Raw genomic sequence first — 11365 nt, 5'->3', positions numbered from 1 at the left:
GGGGGGGCGGTGTTTGTCTGCATGTCAGACCTGAAGAAAGATGCCGCCATAGCCACTGGCTCTGAAGGTAGCTCTTAAAGATCAGTTGTTGGCCCCAATTACAGAACGAGTATTACAGTGGTGGCAGGATGCCCAGGTATGTGGACGTGTGCCGTGTATGGCGAGTGAAGACTAGGTACCTTCATCACCCGAGTAGAACCAAGGAGACGGGCATTCAAGTTCCTGTAGCAAGGGGCTGAGGATCCAGACCCTGTCGGTTTCACTTGAGAGCCTAAAATCCTGCTAGCTGTGCTGGCCGGCCTTTGGCTAAACATAAGCAAATAGAAAGTGGAGTCTTTCGAATGAGACCCAAGAATCATAAAAGATAATCCAAGTCTTGGCCGGCTTACTGCCGACTACCTCCAAAACTTGGCTCTAGGAAGTAGTTTCATTTCTAAGTAAAATGAGTTCACATCCTGAGATTACAAATGAAATGCAATCTCTTTTATATCTGCCTATTTATATGTGTTATTTGTTTCTTTGCTTATATTTTGAGGTCCACAAAATATCTCAATTACAATTCAGGAAAGTTTATTATTCTGCGGTAATATATTCAACTGGGGAAAATCGATTTCTGCATATGTAAAACCCGAGCCGGTCTTTCTCATAGAGATGTAAGAATGATAACATCTGTGGTGTAGACAGCTTTTCCCAGTAACATTATTAGGCATGCTACAAGTGAAGCTGGCAGCATTTTTCTGCCATTGAAGCATACCGTAATTAACTGCATAACGCTTCTTCACATCTCCTAAATTACCGTTCCGTGCGCTTCCCACGCTGCCGCCCTGGAAAACCTCGTGATTGGAATCGGTGAGAACGAGAGTGGCATTGCTCAGCCCAATTCTACCTGCCGAGGAGGCAGGAAATCACCGCTGGGCAAAATAAAGCCCTTGCAACCATCGGATGCCCCAGGCGATCTGGGAATTTCTGTTAACCCTTCACAGTTTCTCAGACGATGAAAACTAGGCACAGTGGTCACTTTCCAAGTACTGACCCCGTGGCTGACATGTGCAGCTCGATAGACTTTACCCGGCACCCTTATATCACTAAATGTGGCTTTTTGTGCGAAGCTCTTTGAGGCCGACTCCGCCTTGGGCTTTTAGCCAACCGCTACTACCCGGCTTTTTCAGCACAGAATGTGAAGCAGTGGCTGCTGAATCTCTCTGGATGTGCAAGCCGTTTCTTGTGACGGGTGTGTCCCTGCTCCGTGGGCGGTGCCGCCGCCGCGACGCCCCCCAGGGGCAAGGAGCTCAAAGCCCGCCGAGCTTGTGCGCCAGCGCACCCTCTGGCCACAAGGGGGCAGCCGAGGAGAGCCCGCGCCTTCCCGTGGACGGCGGCGGGAAAGCGAAGGGGCTGATGGGAAGCCGTTTCCTGGGCCCTCCCCGCCTCCTGAGGGGCCGCTGCGCAGTCCTGTGAGAGGCGGGAGGCTGGCGTCCCGTGTTCTCCGAGCCCGCCCACGACACCGTGTGAAGTAGCGCGCGATGGGTCTCGGAAGCTCGCAGCAGCACGCGGAAAAGCACCATGCGCACCAGTGAGGTCAGTGAAGAGATCAAGGGGCCTTTCGCGAGTATTTATTATTGTTTCTCTTCTATACTGCTACAGCAAGACACCTTACAATTTTTCTCTTCCTTTATGGCTGGGGTTTTTTTTCTTTTTTTTTTTTTTACCTTTTTAAAAACATTTTTTTAATGTAGAAATAATTGTAGATTCACAGGGCATTGCAGAGAAATACACAGGGCTGTGCTGCGTGCGCTTCACCCACTGTCCTTCGGTGTTAACACCTAGCCTGATTGTAGAGCGGGATCCAGGGCAGGAAACGGACCTCGCGCGGAGCCCAGGAGCTTCCGTAGGGTCCGCCGGTTATGCACGTGCTCCGGTGACTGTGTGTCCGGGGAAAAGTGTGGGAGAGGACATTGAATTACAGAGGGAAGGTAGTCAGGCCTTGACATTCAAGGCCATGTTAGCTGTAGGTTTTTCGTTTTTCGCTTTATCAAGTTGAGAAGTCCTCTGTAATTATCTAGGGAGTTTTTGTCATGAGTCAGTGTTGCTCCTTGTCAGATACCTTTCTACCTCAGGTGCTGTGGTCATGTGACTTTAAGATGGTTGATACGGTGAATTACATAGATTGATTTTTAAATATGAAAGCAGCCTGCATACCTGGAACAAATCCCACACAATTCAATTTGGTAGGATTTAGTTGAGTTTATTGAGGATTATCCCAGCCAATGTTATGAGAGCTATTGGTCTGCAGTTTCTTTCTTTCTCTCTTTCGTTTTTTGAATTGTCTTTAGTTTTAGTTTCAGGGCAACGCCGGCTTCTCTTTGTTGTTGTTGTTTGTTGTGGATTTATTTGGCTGCGCCGGGTGTTAGTTGCGGCAGGTGGGCTCTAGCTCCCTGACCAGGGATCGAACCCAGGCCCCCTGCGCTGGGAGCGCGCAGTCCTAGCCACCAGACCGCCAGGGAAGGAAGTCCCCGTGCTGGCTGCTTAAGATGAGTTGAGAGTTACCCATCCATCCCTCTACCATTCTAGAAGAAATGATGTAAAATTACTGTTAATTCTCGTTGGCTGAGTGTTTGTTAATATTCTCCAGGGAAATCGTCTGAGTTTGGACATTTCTACCAGGCTTTGTGCCTTCCTGGTCAGCTACACATAACTACTCACTCAGGTGTAGCTTTGAATACAAGTGTTGTAGAATGCTGGGATTTGTTTACAGAAAAACATCCTTAAGAATATTTTTTTAAAAAGGTTGACATGTGGATTTGGGTTTGATCCCACATAATTACGGAAAGCGTGTGACATTCTGGTAAGAGAAAGTGAAACTGTTAGATTGTTAGACTCCAGCGAACAAAAGTTTGCACAATAAGGGTGTCTTAACAGATGTGAATGGAGAAATAAAACCCACGAAGCCTTACATTTTCAAACAATCGTGAATTTGGCAATAGTGTAAAAAATGCAACATAATATTAGAACTACTGTAAAGTAGTACTAATGACAGAAATTAGTGTTGTTAAGAAAGATTAATGAAGAGCTAGTTACTGTTCTTCCTTCTGTGGAAATGTTTTTATTTTATCATTTTAATAGTAAGCATATCACTTAAATGGATAATAACTATGTTTTATCTATAAGGGCTTGATTCCTAAATTATGAACTTTTGAAATGCAGGAAAATGATTTATTTAGCCTAAGAAGTGCATTCTAATTAGAAATATATAATTATATAGAGATAATACATATGTTATTTTTATAATTTATATTATTATGCAGTATATGTAGTATATATTTCTATATTATGTAAATAGACATTTATATATTGTATATAACTTATATATAATAATTTAAATATATTCTATATATTATATAGTTATGTAAAAAGCATATAATCTATATATTACATCATATTATTTATGTATAATTTGTCTTTATTGAATATATGTCATCTTCACTGTATAAGCAAATGCACAAAGTCTTCTAAACCTTCTTCCCATCCGACTAATTCTGATGAGATACAGTTGAGCATGAGTCTGGACGGTTCACAGAAAAGTATCAGTGACAGTAGGATTCACAAGAGGCTACTGTTTTGGACCTCTGAACAGCTTTTCATATTATGTTCCCTTATTTGTTGTTGGAAGGGGTTGAGCAAAATGCACAGAAAGGTTGCTGAGGGCATTTTACCCACATATGTGGGTTGTACCTATTAATTATAATTAATAGTGACCGTCGTGCAAGAAGTCTATGGGAGATTTAAACTCTATTTACCAAAGCTTAGAACTGTAGAGTCATTTTCTCTCATCCCTTTCTGCATTTATATGTATTCCACAACCACTGTTTTTCTTACTTCAAATTTTATTTTTTTTCTCTACATTTTTTTATTAACGGTATTTGCAAGAACAGAGGTGCTCCTGTCCTCATGCCCGGTTGGCCTTTCTCTGTGTCCCAACCACACCCTCACAGGGCTTTCATGATGTTTTCACGCCAAGCTCCATTTCAGAAAATGTTGACCTCGTGGGATGAGATATTTGTTAGGGGATAACAAACGTAAAACCCGTTTGAAAAGTATCGGTGATCTGTGCTCTGATTATATACAAAATCTAGTGTAATATGTGATTAACCAAAAAATGCAGTGTTAATGATAGACATCCTTATTTAATTAAATGAGTTATTGTTAAATAGTGTATACTGTAAGCAACTCTCCTGGGGCAGTTCCAAGGTAATAAACATATTACCCATATTCAATATTGTAGCACTCATATTCAGAGGAATTTCATATTACACATCTTTTAAAATATTCATATATATCTACATATCTAGGTTTTCCTTTAACCAAATACTGATTTTTTAAAAATGAAACAAGTTATCTACAGTGCTTATTTGACCACTTCTGATTCTGGGTAAAAGCTCTATCAGCCTCGACTTTAATACTTGCACTCTGTCCCTCTTTTTTGGAGCCCCTACTTTTCACCTTCTCTTAACAGTGCCTTTGGTGCAAACACAAAATGATTCTAGTAAAATGTAAAACGTCATAGCCATGGACTTGGCCCTTGTGTTTGTAAGAACTTAATGTGAGTGTCCAAAAGAACGTAAGTCTGGGGTAACAGGGACCAAAAGACACTGTGGCTTCAGATTTTGTATCCTTAACATTTAACAGTATTCAGTTTTGTTAGAAGAGAATCACAATAACCTCCTTGGAAGGGGGCTCAGGGTTCTGCTGGGAAGGGGCCAAACTTCACGCACACACTGTAGCATCCTTCATTCCTGCAAATTGCCCTGAATTCTCTCAGGGAGCCAATGGCATTTTCCCACATTTCGGCGCCATTGGGGATGTCTGATTCCTTGAAAAAAGAAAGACGTGCAACAAATGTAAATTAGGCAATTACGAGACAATTTCGTATTATTCATGCAGACTCCATGTAAACAGGAAAATCCATTTATATCCTAACTTACTAGGATGACCCCCTCTGCCTTCCCACCACTCCTACCATACACTTCTTCCATGCTGATTAAATAAAATTTAAAATGAGCGCACACAAGCAAATTCCTAATTCACCACCATTGATCTCATGGCTCAGGAAAATCACCTGGAGGTTAAATCTCAGCAGCTCGCACAGCCTGTGCTGCACTGGGGTGTGTCTCTCCCGTTGCTGGTGTGTCTTTCCAGTCACTGGTGTGCGTCTTTCTCCTGCGTGCACGGCTCCGGGAGAGTCTGACATCCCCATGGTTTATGCAGAGTTATGGGGTCCCCTTTTCTGGTCCTCTCCATCATCCACCCTACATGTTCTGCTACCCAGAGGCCCGTTCTCTCGGCTCCCCTGGTTTTTCTTGCCTTTGCGATGTGTCTGTCAGAAGACCTGTCCTTAGCATCCAGGCACAGGAAAAAAGAAAGAATAAGAAGGAAAACCAACCAGACCATAGCTCACCTACCTCCCTGTGGGTCACCTCAGAAATGCCCCAGGAGACTTGCTTATAGTATGCACCATTTAATAATCATTGATTTAATTAAATAGGAGGTCTATCATTAACATTGCATTTTTGGTTAATAGCATATTACACTAGGTTTTTTATATAATCAGAGCACATGGTATATTTTTATATAATCATTCCCACATATTCTACTTCCACTTTTTCATGTTGGTTTTGTTTTTAACTTTTCAAGTCTAAAGGTAGTGGTATTTTGTATTTTGTCCACGTTTTAGCTGGACTCACCCAGAGAGAGGCTGCAATGAGCTGATGGTGCCCTGACTTTGAAGACAACTTCTCAGCTCAGTTCCCAGCAGGCATTTCTGCTGATAAAAATATCAAAACAGACATGTGCAGGCAAGTGTTCAGACTCTTAATTCCTACCACTCATTCAGGTATTCCGGCCAAACCCTCCCAGCTGATCTTGCTTTCATTATTTTTTGCACAGACATCATTCAGTTCATCACCAACATTAGACAGGATCTTTTAAAATGCATCCCATCCATATAGGTATCAAACTAAATGAAGCAGCTATTATTTTTACCTCCTCTAATGCCTGCAAATGGTTCTGCACAAGCCCCAAGGGCATTCTCTTATCTGCTGCCCCCAGGCCCACCACAGGCCTTCCGCCTCCCCCCACTTCTGCCCGCTGTGCTCTCTTCCTGGGGTCTCTGCCCAAATGTCACATGATCTGGAATGTGGTCAGTGGCCAACCTAAGAAATACTCATATTTGCTCTTGTCATCTGTAACTACACATCACCTTGCACATATGCTTATTTATCATCCACGTTGCTACTGGAGTATTTGCTCTCTAAGGACCAGGCACTGTTCTCTTTATTGCTCCACCTGTCTGTGGAAAACAGGCCAGAACTGTGCTTGTACGTGAGCGGCACAAGGATGGTGCTCAATATGTGTTGGTTAAGGATGAATGAAGAAGGAAGGAGTATCCGTGGGGCTTAGTTAGTAATTACAGTAATGAAGAAAGCATCTGTATACACAACTGACAAATATCTGTGTTCAGCACTTTGAGATTCCACTGCAAGTCACTGAACATGAACATGTCGGACACGGACAGGAATTTTATTTTTAATTAGACTTTAATCCCTCCTTCACCCCACGGACACCTCCTTCCTTAACATTTATGCTGAAATCTTATCTGCTATATTCTCAGAAAACCAGACTGTGAAACACTGTGGCCTTTCCGGCCAACACACCATCCAAGACACACACATACACACACACACACACACACACACACACGGCTTACCGACCATCTCTGAGCCCTGCGGCGGGGTGGAAGGCACTTCTGACACAGGGGTCCCAGTGCAAAGACCATCTCAGGTTTCCCCCCATCTCTTTGGGTTTAACCAGACTGTCTCCTTCTCTGCCTGTTACTCTTTCAGTAAACTCTTAGTAAACCCGCCATGAGGTGTTCTTATATAACAGGTTTTTAATGACTACGTGTAGTTGTAGTGAGTGTAATACTTAATATAATTCTATACTCATGGACAAAAACATGTCTGTCACAGACTTATGCATTCCATATAAACTCACAGATTGTGTTTCCCAGGAATTTGATATGATTCAAACGTGATGCAATTATTCATGCATGTTTTTATAGTGCAGTTTTTATTTTAATTGACAATCCTTTCTAATATCCTAGTTTCAGGATATAATTCTAATTGGGTTAAACTTCAAAGTGCAGAGGATATAGTTAATTACACTAAGGTTCAATTAAAATCCTTATTCACTCTAGCCTACCGACAGTACGCCTGCTCGCAGTAATTTCACATTGGAGTCGCTTGCTGGTAGTCAGGACCTACCTGTTTAAACTGATGTGTTTGTTTCAGTAAATTAGGAAAAAGCAATTTGGGATGGGAGGGAATCTCGTCCAGGCTGCCCCTTGAACCTGGCTGGCAGTATTTGGCCCACGAGTCTCCTATTAGATTGGGAAGCCCTTCAGCACCTGTTGCTTTGCAGTTGGGGAGACTCTTGTGCTGCTGCCTGCAATCACAGGACTAGTTAGAGAAGGACACCAGAGGCACCCACCACGCACCCACTTCACAGCCTGAACTTCAGGCTGCCACCACCTGCAGGGCCGAGAAGATTTAATACAAAGGGTCAGAGGGAACATAAGGTGTTGGCAGGACTTCATCTGTGCCTTTGTCACTCTGGAAGCCGAAAAGATACAAATAATCAGACCATGGATTTTATCAGCACATCAAATCCATGCGATCAGTCCATATTCAGACCCCAGGAAAGGGAGAGTGTCAGTTGTGTGTGGCTGAGTCCACCCTGAAATCTGTTCATCTCATACAAATTCCTCTTAGAACCACTTCTTTAGCTCCATTTTAAAAGAAATCATGATGAGTGAGTCTCCACTGAACAGCAAACCCTTTTATGTACTCGAAAATAGTCATTAAACTGTTTCTCCTTCTTCCCTTTGTCAAGGTGACCACACAGATCCCTTTATCAGCTAGTAAAACAGTGTACCTTCAGATCTAAAAGTCGTCTTTACCCCCAATCTTTCAGAGGTTTCCAATAATGCCATTATTTAGTTTGTGAGAAGAACACAACGGAATGTATGTATTGCCTTTTCTCTAAAAAAGTAAAACTTTCCAAAGAGGTGTTTACTCTCATTTTCATTTTTTTTTCTGTAGTGAGAGAGATGTTATACTCTGAAAAACTCAATGGTGATTATATGTCCAAACTCGAAAGTTAATAAACGTCGAGGAAAAAGAACAAGAATGCATTCTCATTAGGAAAAGGGTAGGGTCTGATGGATGCACACTTAATCTTTCAAAACATCCATGACTGTATTTATCATAGAAGGAGAAAATGGGCTTTATAACAATCAACACAGAAGATTAGATTACTGATGACATCGTTAGCAATCCACAGGCAGTGGAAGTGTGGTCCGTGAGCATATTCTTCATGAGGGAGAGTAAGTAAAAGGGGGAAGAGACTGTGATGTAGGTTTACTTTAACAATATGTAGACTGAATTGTATCCTAGAATGAAGTATTAATCTCAATGTAGCCCATATATAAAAGATACAATTTATGGAATAAAGGAGAGGACTTCAGTTTTTGGCAATAGGCCATAGTATATCCTCTGCATTACCCCAACTGAAACAAAGAACTCACTGAATAATATTGATTGATGGAATGATTGATTTAGAAGTGTTGCTAAAACAGCATAACACTAAGGCAAATAGAGGGCCTCAAATAAAGTGAAAACAGGGACGAGGGCCCAGGTAAGCTTCCACATGAGGGGTCTTGGAATCCTGGGGTTGTGGGGCAGCAGGCACCCTCATCACTGCTGCTGGGAATGCAAAGCGGTGCAGCCACTTTGGAAGGCGGTTGGGCAGTTTCTTATAAAATTAAACATCTTCTTGGGCTTCCCTGGTGGCGCAGTGGTTGAGAGTCCTCCTGCCGATGCAAGGGACACGGGTTCGTGCCCCGGTCCGGGAAGACCCCGCATGCCGCGGAGCGGCTGGGCCCGTGAGCCATGGCTGCTGAGCCTGCGCGTCCAGAGCCTGTGCTCCACAACGGGAGAGGCCACAGCAGTGAAAGGCCCGCATACTGCAAAAAAAAAAAAATTAAGCATCTTCTTAACCTGTGATCCAGCAGTCATGCTCCTTGGTATTTACCCAAAGGAGTTGAAAACTTAATGTCTACACTGTAACTTGCACATGCATGTTTATAGCAGCTTTATCATAAATTACCGAAAACTTGGAAGCAACCAAGATATCCTTCAGTAGGTGAATGGATAAATAAACTGTGGTCCATCCAGAGAGTGGAATATTATTTAGCAATAAAAAGAAATGAGCTACCAAACCATGAAAAGACAAGGAGGAACCTTCAATGCATATTACTAAGTTAAAGAAGCCAATCTGAAAAGACTACATACTGTACGATTCCAACTATATGACATTCTGGAAAAGGCAGAACTACAGAGACAGTAAGAAGGTCAGTGGTTGCCAGGAGTTGGAAAGGGGGAGGGAGGACCAGGTGGCGCACAGAGGATTTTTCGGGCAGTGAGATGACTCTGCATGGCACTACATTGATGGATACCTGTCATTACACACTCTTCCAAATCCACAGGATGTACAACGCCAAGAGTGCACCCTGCTGTAAACCGTGGATTCCGGGTGGTGATGCTGCATCCGTGTAGGTCCATCAATTGGAACAAATGTCCCATCCAGCCTGGGGGAGGGGCACGTTCATAATGTGGGAGGCTGGGGCAGGGCTTTCTTTACCCTCTTCTCAATGTTGTTATGAACCTAAAACTGCTCTAAAAAATAAGTTCTTTTTTAAACTAAGATCCAGTTGATCTAAGTTTCCGAAAGTAAATGAGCAGAAGAGAATAAGGATGAAGCCTGTGTGTAAATGAAATGTACAGGTCTGACTGACAGATGTACTCGAGCTTAGTAGGAAAAGCTGGGCTATTCAAAAATGGTGCAAACTGGTTACTCATATGGAAAATATATCAAACTGGATTCATCCCATTCTCACACACATACACACACACACACACACACACACACACACACAACTTGAGGTGGATTCAATACTTAAACGTGGGAAAGAATCACCTTTAGAATATCTGTATGATGAAGTTCTTAACTTTAAAGTAAATGAAATAGACAAAGACAAGCCACAAACAGGGAAAGATGTAGCCTACGTTGATTAATCTCCACAATACAGGAACACTCCAAGTTATCATGTAGGCATGTAAACCATCCATAAGGAGAAAAAAAAAAGAAACAGGTGTGTCACTGAGGATTAATTATATTTGATCCATAAACCTGTGAAAAATGCTCAACCTGATAATATTAGAGATATGCAGATTGAAGCCAAAGTGAGATACCATTTCAAACTACAGGCACAACTTTAAAGTTTGGCGAATACCTAACACTGAGGAGGAGGTAGAACAAATACAATTCTTGTTCACTGCTAGGAAGCTGAAATTGGCATGGTCGCTTTGGAAAATGACTTGGTACTTCTTGGTAAATTTGAGCATATGTGTTATCTGCCACATAGCCATTCTACTTCAGAGTATCTTTCCTGCAGAAACTCTCTCAAATCCACGCCAGAAGACACATCTAAGAATGCTTATAGGATCCTCGTTCATAATGTCCCCCCATTGGAAACAACTGTAACTCTTGCAACCAAGAGTCAGCTCTGGTCCAGCCACAGAATGGAAGCCCACAGGGAAAATGGATGTGCTGTGGGTCCAGGTGTCGGCATGGATGTGCCTCCCAGCACTGAGACAAGTGAGCCACAGAAAAACAACAGACAGGTAGAGTCCATTTACATAACATTCAAAAAGAAACAAAACTAAGCAAAATAAATTGTAAGGAGAAATAACTGTAAATGGGTATGGTAGGACAATTAACACAAAATTCACGGTAAGGTGGTCTCTGGGGAAGGCAGAAGGAAAGCAGCTACAGTTGGGAAAGACTCCACCCCCAGTGTGTAATTCGCTAGCTATACTTGTATACCTAAGTGATAGTATAGAGTATTTTGCAGACATTTATTTTTTATCTTTCATGAATATTTAAAGTAAAACATACATTTTATTATTTGGTTCTGCATCGAATTTTCCATTTTGTGAAAGAGATCACATTAAGTATGGACATGCTCTCTGTATGTAATGCTAATTTTTTAGCAATTCCAAGATGTAAGGCAATAAAGAAGCATGATGTCCAAGGCACAGCCCTGAGTGAAGATGGCGTGACTCAGGTGAAGGTCCACCAGTCAGCACTGCCCTCCCTTCCCTGTGCTGTGCTGAATTACTTGTTTATTCTAATTGCCTTCTTCCTGATGATGGCACGTTGAAACATTCTTGGTGGGGTATTAACTTCTCAG

Source organism: Neophocaena asiaeorientalis, unplaced genomic scaffold (genome assembly GCF_003031525.2).
Source record: "Neophocaena asiaeorientalis asiaeorientalis breed wild unplaced genomic scaffold, Neophocaena_asiaeorientalis_V1.1 scaffold16, whole genome shotgun sequence".
In the NCBI taxonomy this organism is placed as follows: domain Eukaryota; kingdom Metazoa; phylum Chordata; class Mammalia; order Artiodactyla; family Phocoenidae; genus Neophocaena; species Neophocaena asiaeorientalis.
This window is presented reverse-complemented; position numbering follows the sequence as displayed.